The following is a 21459-nucleotide window of genomic DNA, read 5'->3' as shown; positions in this document are numbered from 1 at the left end:
GTACACTAAGGTGACTTGGTTCCCCAAATTTCGTTCTTCTATGTTGAAGCGTTCGTTTCCAGTAAGAGTTTGAATTTATAGGTTTCATTCTGTTTTCTCCTATATTGATAGATGTATTTGGAACTCTAAATCCAACACGGTTTGTGCTAGCTTCTTGAAACTTGACACAATAAAGTAGTTTCACGTTCTATCTCTACGTTTTGTTTCCTCTTGATGTAGCCCTAAGCAGTGACTGGCGAGAAACACTTGCAAGGTAAGTGGCTGCCAGGCTTCCCAAAATTACGAATCTCCAGGAATCTCAGAAAATATTTTTTCACCCAAACAGGATGATACTTTCAGGTAATGATCAGTACACTAAGGCGACTTGATTCCCCAAATTTCGTTCTTCTATGTTGAAGCGTTCGTTTCCAGTAACAGTTTGAATTTTTAGGTTTCACTCTGTTTTCTCCTATATTGATAGATGTATTTGGAACTCTAAATCCAACACGGTTTGTGCTAGCTTCTTGAAACTTGACACAATAAAGTAGTTTCACGTTCTATCTCTATGTTTTGTTTCCTCTTGATGTAGCCCTAAGCAGTGACTGGCGAGAAACACTTTAATGGCAAGGGGTTGCCAGGCTTCCCAAAAGTACGAATCTCCAGAAATCTCAGCAAATATTTTTTCACCCAAACAGGATGATACTTTCAGGTAATGATCAGTACACTAAGGTGACTTGGTTCCCCAAATTTCGTTCTTGTATGTTGAAGCGTTCGTTTCCAGTAACAGTTTGAATATTTAGGTTTCACTCTGTTTTCTCCTATATTGATAGATGTATTTGGAACTCTAAATCCAACACGGTTTGTGCTAGCTTCTTTAAACATAACAGAATAAAGTACTTTCACTTTCTATCTCTATGTTTTGTTTCCTCTTGATGTAGCCCTAAGCAGTGACTGGCGAGAAACACTTTCATGGAAAGGGGTTGGCAGGCTTCCCAAAATTACGAATCTCCAGAAATCTCAGCAAATATTTTTTCACCCAAACAGGATGATACTTTCAGGTAATAATCAGTACACTAAGGTGACTTGGTTCCCCAAATTTCGTTCTTCTATGTTGAAGCGTTCGTTTCCAGTAACACTTTGAATTTTTAGGTTTCACTCTGTTTTCTCCTATATTGATAGATGTATTTGGAACTCTAAATCCAACGCGGTTTGTGCTAGCTTCTTGAAACTTGACACAATAAAGAAGTTTCACGTTCTATCTCTATGTTTTGTTTCCTCTTGATGTAGCCCTAAGCAGTGACTGGCGAGAAACACTTTCATGGAAAGGGGTTGGCAGGCTTCCCAAAATTACGAATCTCCAGAAATCTCAGCAAATATATTTTCACCCAAACAGGATGATACTTTCAGGTAATGATCAGTACACGAAGGCGACTTGGTTCCCCAAATATCGTACTTCTATGTTGAAGCGTTCGTTTCCAGTAACAGTTTGAATTTTTAGGTTTCACTCTGTTTTCTCCTATATTGATAGATGTATTTGGAACTCTAAATCCAACACGGTTTGTGCTAGCTTCTTGAAACTTGACACAATAAAGTAGTTTCACGTTCTATCTCTACGTTTTGTTTCCTCTTGATGTAGCCCTAAGCAGTGACTGGCGAGAAACACTTTCAAGGACAGGGGTTGCCAGGTTTCCCAAAATTACGAATCTCCAGAAATCTCAGCAAATATTTTTTCACCCAAACATGATGATACTTTCAGGTAATGATCAGTACACGAAGGCGACTTGGTTCCCCAAATTTTGTTCTTCTACATTGAAGCGATCGTTTCCAGTAACAGTTTGAAATTTAGGTTTCACTCTGTTTTCTCCTATATTGATAGATGTATTTGGAACTCTAAATCCAACACGGTTTGTGCTAGCTTCTTGAAACTTGACACAATAAAGTAGTTTGATGTTCTATCTCTATGTTTTCTTTCCTCTTGATGTAGCCCTAAGCAGTGACAGGCGAGAAACACTTTCATGGAAAGGGGTTGCCAGGCTTCCCAAAATTACGAATCTCCAGAAATCTCAACAAATATTTTTTCAGCCAAACTGGATGATACTTTCAGGTAACGATCAGTACACGAAGGCGACTTGGTTCCCCAAATTTCGTTCTTCTATGTTGAAGCGTTCGTTTCCAGTAACAGTTTGAAATTTAGGTTTCACTCTGTTTTCTCCTATATTGATAGATGTATTTGGAACTCTAAATCCAACACGGTTTGTGCTAGCTTCTTGAAACTTGACACAATAAAGAAGTTTCACGTTCTATCTCTATGTTTTGTTTCCTCTTGATGTAGCCCTAAGCAGTGACTGGCGAGAAACACTTTCATGGAAAGGGGTTGGCAGGCTTCCCAAAATTACGAATCTCCAGAAATCTCAGCAAATATATTTTCACCCAAACAGGATGATACTTTCAGGTAATGATCAGTACACGAAGGCGACTTGGTTCCCCAAATATCTTACTTCTATGTTGAAGCGTTCGTTTCCAGTAACAGTTTGAATTTTTAGGTTTCACTCTGTTTTCTCCTATATTGATAGATGTATTTGGAACTCTAAATCCAACACGGTTTGGGCTAGCTTCTTGAAACTTGACACAATAAAGAAGTTTCACGTTCTATCTCTATGTTTTGTTTCCTCTTGATGTAGCCCTAAGCAGTGACTGGCGAGAAACACTTTCATGGAAAGGGGTTGCCAGGCTTCCCAAAATTACGAATCTCCAGAAATCTCAGCAAATATATTTTCACCCAAACAGGATGATACTTTCAGGTAATGATCAGTACACGAAGGCGACTTGGTTCCCCAAATATCGTTCTTCTATGTTGAAGCGTTCTTTTCCAGTAACAGTTTGAATTTTTAGGTTTCACTCTGTTTTCTCCTATATTGATAGATGTATTTGGAACTCTAAATCTAACACGGTTTGTGCTAGCTTCTTGAAACTTGACACAATAATGTAGTTTCACGGTCTATCTCTATGTTTGGATTCCTCTTGATGTAGCCCTAAGCAGTGACAGGCGAGAAACACTTCCATGGAAAGGGGTTGCCAGGCTTCCCAAAATTACGAATCTCCAGAAATCTCAGCAAATATTTTTTCACACAAACTGGATGATACTTTCAGGTAATGATCAGTACACGAAGGCGACTTGGTTCCCCAAATTTCGTACTTCTATGTTGAAGCGTTCGTTTCCAGTAACAGTTTGAATTTTTAGGTTTCACTCTGTTTTCTCCTATATTGATAGATGTATTTGGAACTCTAAATCCAACACGGTTTGTGCTAGCTTCTTGAAACTTGACACAATAAAGTAGTTTCACGTTCTATCTCTATGTTTTGTTTCCTCTTGATGTAGCCCTAAGCAGTGACTGGCGAGAAACACTTTAATGGCAAGGGGTTGCCAGGCTTCCCAAAAGTACGAATCTCCAGAAATCTCAGCAAATATTTTTTCACCCAAACAGGATGATACTTTCAGGTAATGATCAGTACACTAAGGTGACTTGGTTCCCCAAATTTCGTTCTTGTATGTTGAAGCGTTCGTTTCCAGTAACAGTTTGAATATTTAGGTTTCACTCTGTTTTCTCCTATATTGATAGATGTATTTGGAACTCTAAATCCAACACGGTTTGTGCTAGCTTCTTTAAACATAACAGAATAAAGTACTTTCACTTTCTATCTCTATGTTTTGTTTCCTCTTGATGTAGCCCTAAGCAGTGACTGGCGAGAAACACTTTCATGGAAAGGGGTTGGCAGGCTTCCCAAAATTACGAATCTCCAGAAATCTCAGCAAATATTTTTTCACCCAAACAGGATGATACTTTCAGGTAATAATCAGTACACTAAGGTGACTTGGTTCCCCAAATTTCGTTCTTCTATGTTGAAGCGTTCGTTTCCAGTAACACTTTGAATTTTTAGGTTTCACTCTGTTTTCTCCTATATTGATAGATGTATTTGGAACTCTAAATCCAACGCGGTTTGTGCTAGCTTCTTGAAACTTGACACAATAAAGAAGTTTCACGTTCTATCTCTATGTTTTGTTTCCTCTTGATGTAGCCCTAAGCAGTGACTGGCGAGAAACACTTTCATGGAAAGGGGTTGGCAGGCTTCCCAAAATTACGAATCTCCAGAAATCTCAGCAAATATATTTTCACCCAAACAGGATGATACTTTCAGGTAATGATCAGTACACGAAGGCGACTTGGTTCCCCAAATATCGTACTTCTATGTTGAAGCGTTCGTTTCCAGTAACAGTTTGAATTTTTAGGTTTCACTCTGTTTTCTCCTATATTGATAGATGTATTTGGAACTCTAAATCCAACACGGTTTGTGCTAGCTTCTTGAAACTTGACACAATAAAGTAGTTTCACGTTCTATCTCTACGTTTTGTTTCCTCTTGATGTAGCCCTAAGCAGTGACTGGCGAGAAACACTTTCAAGGACAGGGGTTGCCAGGTTTCCCAAAATTACGAATCTCCAGAAATCTCAGCAAATATTTTTTCACCCAAACATGATGATACTTTCAGGTAATGATCAGTACACGAAGGCGACTTGGTTCCCCAAATTTTGTTCTTCTACATTGAAGCGATCGTTTCCAGTAACAGTTTGAAATTTAGGTTTCACTCTGTTTTCTCCTATATTGATAGATGTATTTGGAACTCTAAATCCAACACGGTTTGTGCTAGCTTCTTGAAACTTGACACAATAAAGTAGTTTGATGTTCTATCTCTATGTTTTCTTTCCTCTTGATGTAGCCCTAAGCAGTGACAGGCGAGAAACACTTTCATGGAAAGGGGTTGCCAGGCTTCCCAAAATTACGAATCTCCAGAAATCTCAACAAATATTTTTTCAGCCAAACTGGATGATACTTTCAGGTAACGATCAGTACACGAAGGCGACTTGGTTCCCCAAATTTCGTTCTTCTATGTTGAAGCGTTCGTTTCCAGTAACAGTTTGAAATTTAGGTTTCACTCTGTTTTCTCCTATATTGATAGATGTATTTGGAACTCTAAATCCAACACGGTTTGTGCTAGCTTCTTGAAACTTGACACAATAAAGAAGTTTCACGTTCTATCTCTATGTTTTGTTTCCTCTTGATGTAGCCCTAAGCAGTGACTGGCGAGAAACACTTTCATGGAAAGGGGTTGGCAGGCTTCCCAAAATTACGAATCTCCAGAAATCTCAGCAAATATATTTTCACCCAAACAGGATGATACTTTCAGGTAATGATCAGTACACGAAGGCGACTTGGTTCCCCAAATATCTTACTTCTATGTTGAAGCGTTCGTTTCCAGTAACAGTTTGAATTTTTAGGTTTCACTCTGTTTTCTCCTATATTGATAGATGTATTTGGAACTCTAAATCCAACACGGTTTGGGCTAGCTTCTTGAAACTTGACACAATAAAGAAGTTTCACGTTCTATCTCTATGTTTTGTTTCCTCTTGATGTAGCCCTAAGCAGTGACTGGCGAGAAACACTTTCATGGAAAGGGGTTGCCAGGCTTCCCAAAATTACGAATCTCCAGAAATCTCAGCAAATATATTTTCACCCAAACAGGATGATACTTTCAGGTAATGATCAGTACACGAAGGCGACTTGGTTCCCCAAATATCGTTCTTCTATGTTGAAGCGTTCTTTTCCAGTAACAGTTTGAATTTTTAGGTTTCACTCTGTTTTCTCCTATATTGATAGATGTATTTGGAACTCTAAATCTAACACGGTTTGTGCTAGCTTCTTGAAACTTGACACAATAATGTAGTTTCACGGTCTATCTCTATGTTTGGATTCCTCTTGATGTAGCCCTAAGCAGTGACAGGCGAGAAACACTTCCATGGAAAGGGGTTGCCAGGCTTCCCAAAATTACGAATCTCCAGAAATCTCAGCAAATATTTTTTCACACAAACTGGATGATACTTTCAGGTAATGATCAGTACACGAAGGCGACTTGGTTCCCCAAATTTCGTACTTCTATGTTGAAGCGTTCGTTTCCAGTAACAGTTTGAATTTTTAGGTTTCACTCTGTTTTCTCCTATATTGATAGATGTATTTGGAACTCTAAATCCAACACGGTTTGGGCTAGCTTCTTGAAACTTGACACAATAAAGTAGTTTCACGTTCTATCTCTATGTTTTGTTTCCTCTTGATGTAGCCCTAAGAAGTGACAGGCGAGAAACACTTCCATGGAAAGGGTTTGCCAGGCTTCCCAAAATTACGAATCTCCAGAAATCTCAGCAAATATTTTTTCACCCAAACAGGATGATACTTTCACGTAATGATCAGTACATGAAAGTGACTTGGTTCCCCAAATTCCGTTCTTCTATGTTGAAACGTTCATTTCCAGTAACAGTTTGAATTTTTAGGTTTCACTCTGTTTTCTCCTATATTGATAGATGTATTTGGAACTCTAAATCCAACACGGTTTGTGCTAGCTTCTTGAAACTTGACACAATAAAGTAGTTTCACGTTCTATCCCTATGTTTTGTTTCCTCTTGATGTAGCCCTAAGCAGTGACTGGCGAGAAACACTTTCATGGAAAGGGGTTGCCAGGCTTCCCAAAATTACGAATCTCCAGAAATCTCAGCAAATATTTTTTCACCCAAGCTGTATGATACTCTCAGGTAATGATCAGTACATGAAGGCGACTTGGTTCCACAAATATCGTTCTTCTATGGTGAAGCGTTCCTTTCCAGGAACAGTTTGAATTTTTAGGTTTCACTCTGTTTTCTCCTATATTGATAGATGTATTTGGAACTCTAAATCCAACACGGTTTGTGCTAGCTTCTTGAAACTTGACACAATAATGTAGTTTCACGTTCTATCTCTATGTTTTGTTTCCTATTGATGTAGCCCTAAGAAGTGACAGGCGAGAAACACTTCCATGGAAAGGGGTTGCCAGGCTTCCCAAAATTACGAATCTCCAGAAATCTCAGCAAATATTTTTTCACCCAAACAGGATGATACTTTCACGTAATGATCAGTACATGAAGGTGACTTGGTTCCCCAAATTCCGTTCTTCTATGTTGAAGCGTTCGTTTCCAGTAACAGTTTGAATTTTTAGGTTTCACTCTGTTTTCTCCTATATTGATAGATGTATTTGGAACTCTAAATCCAACACGGTTTGTGCTAGCTTCTTGAAACTTGACACAATAAAGTAGTTTCACGTTCTATCCCTATGTTTTGATTCCTCTTGATTTAGCCCTAAGCAGTGACTGGCGAGAAACACTTTCATGGAAAGGGGTTGCCAGGCTTCCCAAAATTACGAATCTCCAGAAATCTCAGCAAATATTTTTTCACCCAAGCTGGATGATACTTTCAGGTAATGATCAGTACATGAAGGCGACGTGGTTCCCCAAATATCGTTCTTCTATGGTGAAGCGTTCGTTTCCAATAACAGTTTGAATTTTTAGGTTTCACTCTGTTTTCTCCTATATTGATAGATGTATTTGGAACTCTAAATCCAACACGGTTTGTGCTAGCTTCTTGAAACTTGACAGAATAAAGTACTTTCACGTTCTATCTCTATGTTTTGTTTCCTCTTGATGTAGCCCTAAACAGTGACTGGCGAGAAACACTTTCATGGAAAGGGGTTGGCAGGCTTCCCAAAATAACGAATCTCCAGAAATCTCAGCAAATATTTTTTCACCCAAACAGGATGATACTTTCAGGTAATAATCAGTACACTACGGTGACTTGGTTCCCCAAATTTCGTTCTTCTATGTTGAAGCGTTCGTTTCCAGTAACAGTTTGAATTTTTAGGTTTCACTCTGTTTTCTCCTATATTGATAGATGTATTTGGAACTCTAAATCCAACACGGTTTGTGCTAGCTTCTTGAAACTTGACACAATAAAGTAGTTTCACGTTCTATCTCTACGTTTTGTTTCCTCTTGATGTACCCCTAAGCAGTGACTGGCGAGAAACACTTTCATGGAAAGGGGTTGCCAGTTTCCCAAAATTACGAATCTCCAGAAATCTCAGCAAATATTTTTTCACCCAAACAGGATGATACTTTCAGGTAATGATCAGTACACGAAGGCGACTTGGTTCCCCAAATTTCGTTCTTCTATGTTGAAGCGTTCATTTCCAGTAACAGTTTGAATTTTTAGGTTTCACTCTGTTTTCTCCTTTATTGATAGATGTATTTGGAACTCTAAATCCAACACGGTTTGTGCTAGCTTCTTGAAACTTGACACAATAAAGTAGTTTCACGTTCTATCTCTATGTTTTGTTTCCTCTTGATGTAGCCCTAAGCAGTGACTGGCGAGAAACACTTTCATGGAAAGGGGTTGCCAGGCTTCCCAAAATTACGAATCTCCAAAAATCTCAGCAAATATTTTTTTCACCCAAACAGGATGATACTTTCAGGTAATGATCAGTACACGAAGGCGACTTGGTTTCCCAAATTTCGTTCTTCTATGTTGAGGCGTTCGTTTCCAGTAACAGTTTGAATTTTTAGGTTTCACTCTGTTTTCTCCTATATTAATAGATGTATTTGGAACTCTAAATCCAACACGGTTTGTGCTAGCTTCTTGAAACTTGACACAATATAGTAGTTTCACGTTCTATCTCTACGTTTTGTTTCCTCTTGATGTAGCCCTAAGCAGTGACTGGCGAGAAACACTTTCAAGGAAAGGGGATGCCAGGCTTCCCAAAATTACGAATCTCCAGAAATCTCAGCAAATATTTTTTCACCCAAACAGGATGATACTTTCAGGTAATGATCAGTACACTAAGGCGACTTGGTTCCCCAAATTTCGTTCTTCTATGTTGAAGCGTTCGTTTCCAGTAACAGTTTGAATTTTTACGTTTCACTCTGTTTTCTCCTATATTGATAGATGTATTTGGAACTCTAAATCCAACACGGTTTGTGCTAGCTTCTTGAAACTTGACACAATAAAGTAGTTTCACGTTCTATCTCTATGTTTTGTTTCCTCTTGATGTAGCCCTAAGCAGTGACAGGCGAGAAACACTTTCATGGAAAGGGGATGCCAGGCTTCCCAAAATTACGAATCTCCAGACATATCAGCAAATATTTTTTCACCCAAACAGGATGATATTTCAGGTAATGATCAGTACACGAAGGCGACTTGGTTCCCCAAATTTTGTTCTTCTATGTTGAAGCGTTCGTTTCCAGTAACAGTTTGAATTATTAGGTTTCACTCTGTTTTCTCCTATATTGATAGATGTATTTGGAACTCTAAATCCAACACGGTTTGTGCTAGCTTCTTGAAACTTGACACAATAAAGTAGTTTCGCGTTCTATCTCTATGTTTTGTTTCCTCTTGATGTAGCCCTAAGCAGTGACAGGCGAGAATCACTTTCATGGAAAGGGTTTGCCAGGCTTCCCAAAATTACGAATGTCCAGAAATCTCAGCAAATATTATTTCAGCCAAACTGGATGATACTTTCAGGTAATGATCAGTGCACGAAGGCGACTTGGTTCCCCAAATACCGTTCTTCTATGTTGAAGCGTTCTTTTCCAGTAACAGTTTGAATTTTTAGGTTTCACTCTGTTTTCTCCTATATTGATAGATGTATTTGGAACTCTAAATCCAACACGGTTTGTGCTAGCTTCTTGAAACTTGACACAATAATGTAGTTTCACGTTCTATCTCTATGTTTGGATTCCTCTTGATGTAGCCCTAAGCAGTGACAGGCGAGAAACACTTTCATGGAAAGGGGTTGCCAGGCTTCCCAAAACTACGAATCTCCAGAAATCTCCGCAAATATTTTTTCACACAAACTGGATGATACTTTCAGGTAATGATCAGTACATGAAGGCGACTTGGTTCCCCAAATTTCGTTCTTCTATGTTGAAGCGTTCGTTTCCAGTAACAGTTTGAATTTTTAGGTTTCACTCTGTTTTCTCCTATATTGATAGATGTATTTGGAACTCTAAATCCAACACGGTTTGTGCTAGCTTCTTGAAACTTGACACAATAAAGTAGTTTCACGTTCTGTCTCTATGTTTTGTTTCCTCTTGATGTAGCCCTAAGCAGTGACTGGCGAGAAACACTTTAATGGAAAGGGGTTGCCAGGCTTCCCAAAATTACGAATCTCCAGAAATCTCAGCAAATATTTTTTCACCCAAACAGGATGATACTTTCAGGTAATGATCAGTACACTAAGGTGACTTGGTTCCCCAAATTTCGTTCTTCTATGTTGAAGCGTTCGTTTCCAGTAACAGTTTGAATATTTAGGTTTCACTCTGTTTTCTCCTATATTGATAGATGTATTTGGGACTCTAAATCCAACACGGTTTGTGCTAGCTTCTTTAAACTTGACAGAATAAAGTACTTTCACGTTCTATCTCTATGTTTTGTTTCCTCTTGATGTAGCCCTAAGCAGTGACTGGCGAGAAACACTTTCATGGAAAGGGGTTGGCAGGCTTCCCAAAATTACGAATCTCCAGAAATCTAAGCAAATATTTTTTCACCCAAACAGGATGATACTTTCAGGTAATAATCAGTACACTAAGGTGACTTGGTTCCCCAAATTTCGTTCTTCTATGTTGAAGCGTTCGTTTCCAGTAAGAGTTTGAATTTATAGGTTTCATTCTGTTTTCTCCTATATTGATAGATGTATTTGGAACTCTAAATCCAACACGGTTTGTGCTAGCTTCTTGAAACTTGACACAATAAAGTAGTTTCACGTTCTATCTCTACGTTTTGTTTCCTCTTGATGTAGCCCTAAGCAGTGACTGGCGAGAAACACTTGCAAGGTAAGTGGCTGCCAGGCTTCCCAAAATTACGAATCTCCAGGAATCTCAGAAAATATTTTTTCACCCAAACAGGATGATACTTTCAGGTAATGATCAGTACACTAAGGCGACTTGATTCCCCAAATTTCGTTCTTCTATGTTGAAGCGTTCGTTTCCAGTAACAGTTTGAATTTTTAGGTTTCACTCTGTTTTCTCCTATATTGATAGATGTATTTGGAACTCTAAATCCAACACGGTTTGTGCTAGCTTCTTGAAACTTGACACAATAAAGTAGTTTCACGTTCTATCTCTATGTTTTGTTTCCTCTTGATGTAGCCCTAAGCAGTGACTGGCGAGAAACACTTTAATGGCAAGGGGTTGCCAGGCTTCCCAAAAGTACGAATCTCCAGAAATCTCAGCAAATATTTTTTCACCCAAACAGGATGATACTTTCAGGTAATGATCAGTACACTAAGGTGACTTGGTTCCCCAAATTTCGTTCTTGTATGTTGAAGCGTTCGTTTCCAGTAACAGTTTGAATATTTAGGTTTCACTCTGTTTTCTCCTATATTGATAGATGTATTTGGAACTCTAAATCCAACACGGTTTGTGCTAGCTTCTTTAAACATAACAGAATAAAGTACTTTCACTTTCTATCTCTATGTTTTGTTTCCTCTTGATGTAGCCCTAAGCAGTGACTGGCGAGAAACACTTTCATGGAAAGGGGTTGGCAGGCTTCCCAAAATTACGAATCTCCAGAAATCTCAGCAAATATTTTTTCACCCAAACAGGATGATACTTTCAGGTAATAATCAGTACACTAAGGTGACTTGGTTCCCCAAATTTCGTTCTTCTATGTTGAAGCGTTCGTTTCCAGTAACACTTTGAATTTTTAGGTTTCACTCTGTTTTCTCCTATATTGATAGATGTATTTGGAACTCTAAATCCAACGCGGTTTGTGCTAGCTTCTTGAAACTTGACACAATAAAGAAGTTTCACGTTCTATCTCTATGTTTTGTTTCCTCTTGATGTAGCCCTAAGCAGTGACTGGCGAGAAACACTTTCATGGAAAGGGGTTGGCAGGCTTCCCAAAATTACGAATCTCCAGAAATCTCAGCAAATATATTTTCACCCAAACAGGATGATACTTTCAGGTAATGATCAGTACACGAAGGCGACTTGGTTCCCCAAATATCGTACTTCTATGTTGAAGCGTTCGTTTCCAGTAACAGTTTGAATTTTTAGGTTTCACTCTGTTTTCTCCTATATTGATAGATGTATTTGGAACTCTAAATCCAACACGGTTTGTGCTAGCTTCTTGAAACTTGACACAATAAAGTAGTTTCACGTTCTATCTCTACGTTTTGTTTCCTCTTGATGTAGCCCTAAGCAGTGACTGGCGAGAAACACTTTCAAGGACAGGGGTTGCCAGGTTTCCCAAAATTACGAATCTCCAGAAATCTCAGCAAATATTTTTTCACCCAAACATGATGATACTTTCAGGTAATGATCAGTACACGAAGGCGACTTGGTTCCCCAAATTTTGTTCTTCTACATTGAAGCGATCGTTTCCAGTAACAGTTTGAAATTTAGGTTTCACTCTGTTTTCTCCTATATTGATAGATGTATTTGGAACTCTAAATCCAACACGGTTTGTGCTAGCTTCTTGAAACTTGACACAATAAAGTAGTTTGATGTTCTATCTCTATGTTTTCTTTCCTCTTGATGTAGCCCTAAGCAGTGACAGGCGAGAAACACTTTCATGGAAAGGGGTTGCCAGGCTTCCCAAAATTACGAATCTCCAGAAATCTCAACAAATATTTTTTCAGCCAAACTGGATGATACTTTCAGGTAACGATCAGTACACGAAGGCGACTTGGTTCCCCAAATTTCGTTCTTCTATGTTGAAGCGTTCGTTTCCAGTAACAGTTTGAAATTTAGGTTTCACTCTGTTTTCTCCTATATTGATAGATGTATTTGGAACTCTAAATCCAACACGGTTTGTGCTAGCTTCTTGAAACTTGACACAATAAAGAAGTTTCACGTTCTATCTCTATGTTTTGTTTCCTCTTGATGTAGCCCTAAGCAGTGACTGGCGAGAAACACTTTCATGGAAAGGGGTTGGCAGGCTTCCCAAAATTACGAATCTCCAGAAATCTCAGCAAATATATTTTCACCCAAACAGGATGATACTTTCAGGTAATGATCAGTACACGAAGGCGACTTGGTTCCCCAAATATCTTACTTCTATGTTGAAGCGTTCGTTTCCAGTAACAGTTTGAATTTTTAGGTTTCACTCTGTTTTCTCCTATATTGATAGATGTATTTGGAACTCTAAATCCAACACGGTTTGGGCTAGCTTCTTGAAACTTGACACAATAAAGAAGTTTCACGTTCTATCTCTATGTTTTGTTTCCTCTTGATGTAGCCCTAAGCAGTGACTGGCGAGAAACACTTTCATGGAAAGGGGTTGCCAGGCTTCCCAAAATTACGAATCTCCAGAAATCTCAGCAAATATATTTTCACCCAAACAGGATGATACTTTCAGGTAATGATCAGTACACGAAGGCGACTTGGTTCCCCAAATATCGTTCTTCTATGTTGAAGCGTTCTTTTCCAGTAACAGTTTGAATTTTTAGGTTTCACTCTGTTTTCTCCTATATTGATAGATGTATTTGGAACTCTAAATCTAACACGGTTTGTGCTAGCTTCTTGAAACTTGACACAATAATGTAGTTTCACGGTCTATCTCTATGTTTGGATTCCTCTTGATGTAGCCCTAAGCAGTGACAGGCGAGAAACACTTCCATGGAAAGGGGTTGCCAGGCTTCCCAAAATTACGAATCTCCAGAAATCTCAGCAAATATTTTTTCACACAAACTGGATGATACTTTCAGGTAATGATCAGTACACGAAGGCGACTTGGTTCCCCAAATTTCGTACTTCTATGTTGAAGCGTTCGTTTCCAGTAACAGTTTGAATTTTTAGGTTTCACTCTGTTTTCTCCTATATTGATAGATGTATTTGGAACTCTAAATCCAACACGGTTTGTGCTAGCTTCTTGAAACTTGACACAATAAAGTAGTTTCACGTTCTATCTCTACGTTTTGTTTCCTCTTGATGTAGCCCTAAGCAGTGACTGGCGAGAAACACTTGCAAGGTAAGTGGCTGCCAGGCTTCCCAAAATTACGAATCTCCAGGAATCTCAGAAAATATTTTTTCACCCAAACAGGATGATACTTTCAGGTAATGATCAGTACACTAAGGCGACTTGATTCCCCAAATTTCGTTCTTCTATGTTGAAGCGTTCGTTTCCAGTAACAGTTTGAATTTTTAGGTTTCACTCTGTTTTCTCCTATATTGATAGATGTATTTGGAACTCTAAATCCAACACGGTTTGTGCTAGCTTCTTGAAACTTGACACAATAAAGTAGTTTCACGTTCTATCTCTATGTTTTGTTTCCTCTTGATGTAGCCCTAAGCAGTGACTGGCGAGAAACACTTTAATGGCAAGGGGTTGCCAGGCTTCCCAAAAGTACGAATCTCCAGAAATCTCAGCAAATATTTTTTCACCCAAACAGGATGATACTTTCAGGTAATGATCAGTACACTAAGGTGACTTGGTTCCCCAAATTTCGTTCTTGTATGTTGAAGCGTTCGTTTCCAGTAACAGTTTGAATATTTAGGTTTCACTCTGTTTTCTCCTATATTGATAGATGTATTTGGAACTCTAAATCCAACACGGTTTGTGCTAGCTTCTTTAAACATAACAGAATAAAGTACTTTCACTTTCTATCTCTATGTTTTGTTTCCTCTTGATGTAGCCCTAAGCAGTGACTGGCGAGAAACACTTTCATGGAAAGGGGTTGGCAGGCTTCCCAAAATTACGAATCTCCAGAAATCTCAGCAAATATTTTTTCACCCAAACAGGATGATACTTTCAGGTAATAATCAGTACACTAAGGTGACTTGGTTCCCCAAATTTCGTTCTTCTATGTTGAAGCGTTCGTTTCCAGTAACACTTTGAATTTTTAGGTTTCACTCTGTTTTCTCCTATATTGATAGATGTATTTGGAACTCTAAATCCAACGCGGTTTGTGCTAGCTTCTTGAAACTTGACACAATAAAGAAGTTTCACGTTCTATCTCTATGTTTTGTTTCCTCTTGATGTAGCCCTAAGCAGTGACTGGCGAGAAACACTTTCATGGAAAGGGGTTGGCAGGCTTCCCAAAATTACGAATCTCCAGAAATCTCAGCAAATATATTTTCACCCAAACAGGATGATACTTTCAGGTAATGATCAGTACACGAAGGCGACTTGGTTCCCCAAATATCGTACTTCTATGTTGAAGCGTTCGTTTCCAGTAACAGTTTGAATTTTTAGGTTTCACTCTGTTTTCTCCTATATTGATAGATGTATTTGGAACTCTAAATCCAACACGGTTTGTGCTAGCTTCTTGAAACTTGACACAATAAAGTAGTTTCACGTTCTATCTCTACGTTTTGTTTCCTCTTGATGTAGCCCTAAGCAGTGACTGGCGAGAAACACTTTCAAGGACAGGGGTTGCCAGGTTTCCCAAAATTACGAATCTCCAGAAATCTCAGCAAATATTTTTTCACCCAAACATGATGATACTTTCAGGTAATGATCAGTACACGAAGGCGACTTGGTTCCCCAAATTTTGTTCTTCTACATTGAAGCGATCGTTTCCAGTAACAGTTTGAAATTTAGGTTTCACTCTGTTTTCTCCTATATTGATAGATGTATTTGGAACTCTAAATCCAACACGGTTTGTGCTAGCTTCTTGAAACTTGACACAATAAAGTAGTTTGATGTTCTATCTCTATGTTTTCTTTCCTCTTGATGTAGCCCTAAGCAGTGACAGGCGAGAAACACTTTCATGGAAAGGGGTTGCCAGGCTTCCCAAAATTACGAATCTCCAGAAATCTCAACAAATATTTTTTCAGCCAAACTGGATGATACTTTCAGGTAACGATCAGTACACGAAGGCGACTTGGTTCCCCAAATTTCGTTCTTCTATGTTGAAGCGTTCGTTTCCAGTAACAGTTTGAAATTTAGGTTTCACTCTGTTTTCTCCTATATTGATAGATGTATTTGGAACTCTAAATCCAACACGGTTTGTGCTAGCTTCTTGAAACTTGACACAATAAAGAAGTTTCACGTTCTATCTCTATGTTTTGTTTCCTCTTGATGTAGCCCTAAGCAGTGACTGGCGAGAAACACTTTCATGGAAAGGGGTTGGCAGGCTTCCCAAAATTACGAATCTCCAGAAATCTCAGCAAATATATTTTCACCCAAACAGGATGATACTTTCAGGTAATGATCAGTACACGAAGGCGACTTGGTTCCCCAAATATCTTACTTCTATGTTGAAGCGTTCGTTTCCAGTAACAGTTTGAATTTTTAGGTTTCACTCTGTTTTCTCCTATATTGATAGATGTATTTGGAACTCTAAATCCAACACGGTTTGGGCTAGCTTCTTGAAACTTGACACAATAAAGAAGTTTCACGTTCTATCTCTATGTTTTGTTTCCTCTTGATGTAGCCCTAAGCAGTGACTGGCGAGAAACACTTTCATGGAAAGGGGTTGCCAGGCTTCCCAAAATTACGAATCTCCAGAAATCTCAGCAAATATATTTTCACCCAAACAGGATGATACTTTCAGGTAATGATCAGTACACGAAGGCGACTTGGTTCCCCAAATATCGTTCTTCTATGTTGAAGCGTTCTTTTCCAGTAACAGTTTGAATTTTTAGGTTTCACTCTGTTTTCTCCTATATTGATAGATGTATTTGGAACTCTAAATCTAACACGGTTTGTGCTAGCTTCTTGAAACTTGACACAATAATGTAGTTTCACGGTCTATCTCTATGTTTGGATTCCTCTTGATGTAGCCCTAAGCAGTGACAGGCGAGAAACACTTCCATGGAAAGGGGTTGCCAGGCTTCCCAAAATTACGAATCTCCAGAAATCTCAGCAAATATTTTTTCACACAAACTGGATGATACTTTCAGGTAATGATCAGTACACGAAGGCGACTTGGTTCCCCAAATTTCGTACTTCTATGTTGAAGCGTTCGTTTCCAGTAACAGTTTGAATTTTTAGGTTTCACTCTGTTTTCTCCTATATTGATAGATGTATTTGGAACTCTAAATCCAACACGGTTTGTGCTAGCTTCTTGAAACTTGACACAATAAAGTAGTTTCACGTTCTATCTCTATGTTTTGTTTCCTCTTGATGTAGCCCTAAGCAGTGACTGGCGAGAAACACTTTAATGGCAAGGGGTTGCCAGGCTTCCCAAAAGTACGAATCTCCAGAAATCTCAGCAAATATTTTTTCACCCAAACAGGATGATACTTTCAGGTAATGATCAGTACACTAAGGTGACTTGGTTCCCCAAATTTCGTTCTTGTATGTTGAAGCGTTCGTTTCCAGTAACAGTTTGAATATTTAGGTTTCACTCTGTTTTCTCCTATATTGATAGATGTATTTGGAACTCTAAATCCAACACGGTTTGTGCTAGCTTCTTTAAACATAACAGAATAAAGTACTTTCACTTTCTATCTCTATGTTTTGTTTCCTCTTGATGTAGCCCTAAGCAGTGACTGGCGAGAAACACTTTCATGGAAAGGGGTTGGCAGGCTTCCCAAAATTACGAATCTCCAGAAATCTCAGCAAATATTTTTTCACCCAAACAGGATGATACTTTCAGGTAATAATCAGTACACTAAGGTGACTTGGTTCCCCAAATTTCGTTCTTCTATGTTGAAGCGTTCGTTTCCAGTAACACTTTGAATTTTTAGGTTTCACTCTGTTTTCTCCTATATTGATAGATGTATTTGGAACTCTAAATCCAACGCGGTTTGTGCTAGCTTCTTGAAACTTGACACAATAAAGAAGTTTCACGTTCTATCTCTATGTTTTGTTTCCTCTTGATGTAGCCCTAAGCAGTGACTGGCGAGAAACACTTTCATGGAAAGGGGTTGGCAGGCTTCCCAAAATTACGAATCTCCAGAAATCTCAGCAAATATATTTTCACCCAAACAGGATGATACTTTCAGGTAATGATCAGTACACGAAGGCGACTTGGTTCCCCAAATATCGTACTTCTATGTTGAAGCGTTCGTTTCCAGTAACAGTTTGAATTTTTAGGTTTCACTCTGTTTTCTCCTATATTGATAGATGTATTTGGAACTCTAAATCCAACACGGTTTGTGCTAGCTTCTTGAAACTTGACACAATAAAGTAGTTTCACGTTCTATCTCTACGTTTTGTTTCCTCTTGATGTAGCCCTAAGCAGTGACTGGCGAGAAACACTTTCAAGGACAGGGGTTGCCAGGTTTCCCAAAATTACGAATCTCCAGAAATCTCAGCAAATATTTTTTCACCCAAACATGATGATACTTTCAGGTAATGATCAGTACACGAAGGCGACTTGGTTCCCCAAATTTTGTTCTTCTACATTGAAGCGATCGTTTCCAGTAACAGTTTGAAATTTAGGTTTCACTCTGTTTTCTCCTATATTGATAGATGTATTTGGAACTCTAAATCCAACACGGTTTGTGCTAGCTTCTTGAAACTTGACACAATAAAGTAGTTTGATGTTCTATCTCTATGTTTTCTTTCCTCTTGATGTAGCCCTAAGCAGTGACAGGCGAGAAACACTTTCATGGAAAGGGGTTGCCAGGCTTCCCAAAATTACGAATCTCCAGAAATCTCAACAAATATTTTTTCAGCCAAACTGGATGATACTTTCAGGTAACGATCAGTACACGAAGGCGACTTGGTTCCCCAAATTTCGTTCTTCTATGTTGAAGCGTTCGTTTCCAGTAACAGTTTGAAATTTAGGTTTCACTCTGTTTTCTCCTATATTGATAGATGTATTTGGAACTCTAAATCCAACACGGTTTGTGCTAGCTTCTTGAAACTTGACACAATAAAGAAGTTTCACGTTCTATCTCTATGTTTTGTTTCCTCTTGATGTAGCCCTAAGCAGTGACTGGCGAGAAACACTTTCATGGAAAGGGGTTGGCAGGCTTCCCAAAATTACGAATCTCCAGAAATCTCAGCAAATATATTTTCACCCAAACAGGATGATACTTTCAGGTAATGATCAGTACACGAAGGCGACTTGGTTCCCCAAATATCTTACTTCTATGTTGAAGCGTTCGTTTCCAGTAACAGTTTGAATTTTTAGGTTTCACTCTGTTTTCTCCTATATTGATAGATGTATTTGGAACTCTAAATCCAACACGGTTTGGGCTAGCTTCTTGAAACTTGACACAATAAAGAAGTTTCACGTTCTATCTCTATGTTTTGTTTCCTCTTGATGTAGCCCTAAGCAGTGACTGGCGAGAAACACTTTCATGGAAAGGGGTTGCCAGGCTTCCCAAAATTACGAATCTCCAGAAATCTCAGCAAATATATTTTCACCCAAACAGGATGATACTTTCAGGTAATGATCAGTACACGAAGGCGACTTGGTTCCCCAAATATCGTTCTTCTATGTTGAAGCGTTCTTTTCCAGTAACAGTTTGAATTTTTAGGTTTCACTCTGTTTTCTCCTATATTGATAGATGTATTTGGAACTCTAAATCTAACACGGTTTGTGCTAGCTTCTTGAAACTTGACACAATAATGTAGTTTCACGGTCTATCTCTATGTTTGGATTCCTCTTGATGTAGCCCTAAGCAGTGACAGGCGAGAAACACTTCCATGGAAAGGGGTTGCCAGGCTTCCCAAAATTACGAATCTCCAGAAATCTCAGCAAATATTTTTTCACACAAACTGGATGATACTTTCAGGTAATGATCAGTACACGAAGGCGACTTGGTTCCCCAAATTTCGTACTTCTATGTTGAAGCGTTCGTTTCCAGTAACAGTTTGAATTTTTAGGTTTCACTCTGTTTTCTCCTATATTGATAGATGTATTTGGAACTCTAAATCCAACACGGTTTGGGCTAGCTTCTTGAAACTTGACACAATAAAGTAGTTTCACGTTCTATCTCTATGTTTTGTTTCCTCTTGATGTAGCCCTAAGAAGTGACAGGCGAGAAACACTTCCATGGAAAGGGTTTGCCAGGCTTCCCAAAATTACGAATCTCCAGAAATCTCAGCAAATATTTTTTCACCCAAACAGGATGATACTTTCACGTAATGATCAGTACATGAAAGTGACTTGGTTCCCCAAATTCCGTTCTTCTATGTTGAAACGTTCATTTCCAGTAACAGTTTGAATTTTTAGGTTTCACTCTGTTTTCTCCTATATTGATAGATGTATTTGGAACTCTAAATCCAACACGGTTTGTGCTAGCTTCTTGAAACTTGACACAATAAAGTAGTTTCACGTTCTATCCCTATGTTTTGTTTCCTCTTGATGTAGCCCTAAGCAGTGACTGGCGAGAAACACTTTCATGGAAAGGGGTTGCCAGGCTTCCCAAAATTACGAATCTCCAGAAATCTCAGCAAATATTTTTTCACCCAAGCTGTATGATACTCTCAGGTAATGATCAGTACATGAAGGCGACTTGGTTCCACAAATATCGTTCTTCTATGGTGAAGCGTTCCTTTCCAGGAACAGTTTGAATTTTTAGGTTTCACTCTGTTTTCTCCTATATTGATAGATGTATTTGGAACTCTAAATCCAACACGGTTTGTGCTAGCTTCTTGAAACTTGACACAATAATGTAGTTTCACGTTCTATCTCTATGTTTTGTTTCCTATTGATGTAGCCCTAAGAAGTGACAGGCGAGAAACACTTCCATGGAAAGGGGTTGCCAGGCTTCCCAAAATTACGAATCTCCAGAAATCTCAGCAAATATTTTTTCACCCAAACAGGATGATACTTTCACGTAATGATCAGTACATGAAGGTGACTTGGTTCCCCAAATTCCGTTCTTCTATGTTGAAGCGTTCGTTTCCAGTAACAGTTTGAATTTTTAGGTTTCACTCTGTTTTCTCCTATATTGATAGATGTATTTGGAACTCTAAATCCAACACGGTTTGTGCTAGCTTCTTGAAACTTGACACAATAAAGTAGTTTCACGTTCTATCCCTATGTTTTGATTCCTCTTGATTTAGCCCTAAGCAGTGACTGGCGAGAAACACTTTCATGGAAAGGGGTTGCCAGGCTTCCCAAAATTACGAATCTCCAGAAATCTCAGCAAATATTTTTTCACCCAAGCTGGATGATACTTTCAGGTAATGATCAGTACATGAAGGCGACGTGGTTCCCCAAATATCGTTCTTCTATGGTGAAGCGTTCGTTTCCAATAACAGTTTGAATTTTTAGGTTTCACTCTGTTTTCTCCTATATTGATAGATGTATTTGGAACTCTAAATCCAACACGGTTTGTGCTAGCTTCTTGAAACTTGACAGAATAAAGTACTTTCACGTTCTATCTCTATGTTTTGTTTCCTCTTGATGTAGCCCTAAACAGTGACTGGCGAGAAACACTTTCATGGAAAGGGGTTGGCAGGCTTCCCAAAATAACGAATCTCCAGAAATCTCAGCAAATATTTTTTCACCCAAGCTGGATGATACTTTCAGGTAATGATCAGTACATGAAGGTGACTTGGTTCCCCAAATTCCGTTCTTCTATGTTGAAGCGTTCGTTTCCAGTAACAGTTTGAATTTTTAGGTTTCACTCTGTTTTCTCCTATATTGATAGATGTATTTGGAACTCTAAATCCAACACGGTTTGTGCTAGCTTCTTGAAACTTGACACAATAAAGTAGTTT

The sequence above is a fragment of the Spermophilus citellus genome (genome assembly GCF_964194105.1).
Source record: "Spermophilus citellus genome assembly, chromosome: 11".
Classification (NCBI taxonomy): Eukaryota; Metazoa; Chordata; class Mammalia; order Rodentia; family Sciuridae; genus Spermophilus; species Spermophilus citellus.
Note: the sequence above shows the minus strand (reverse complement) of the source record.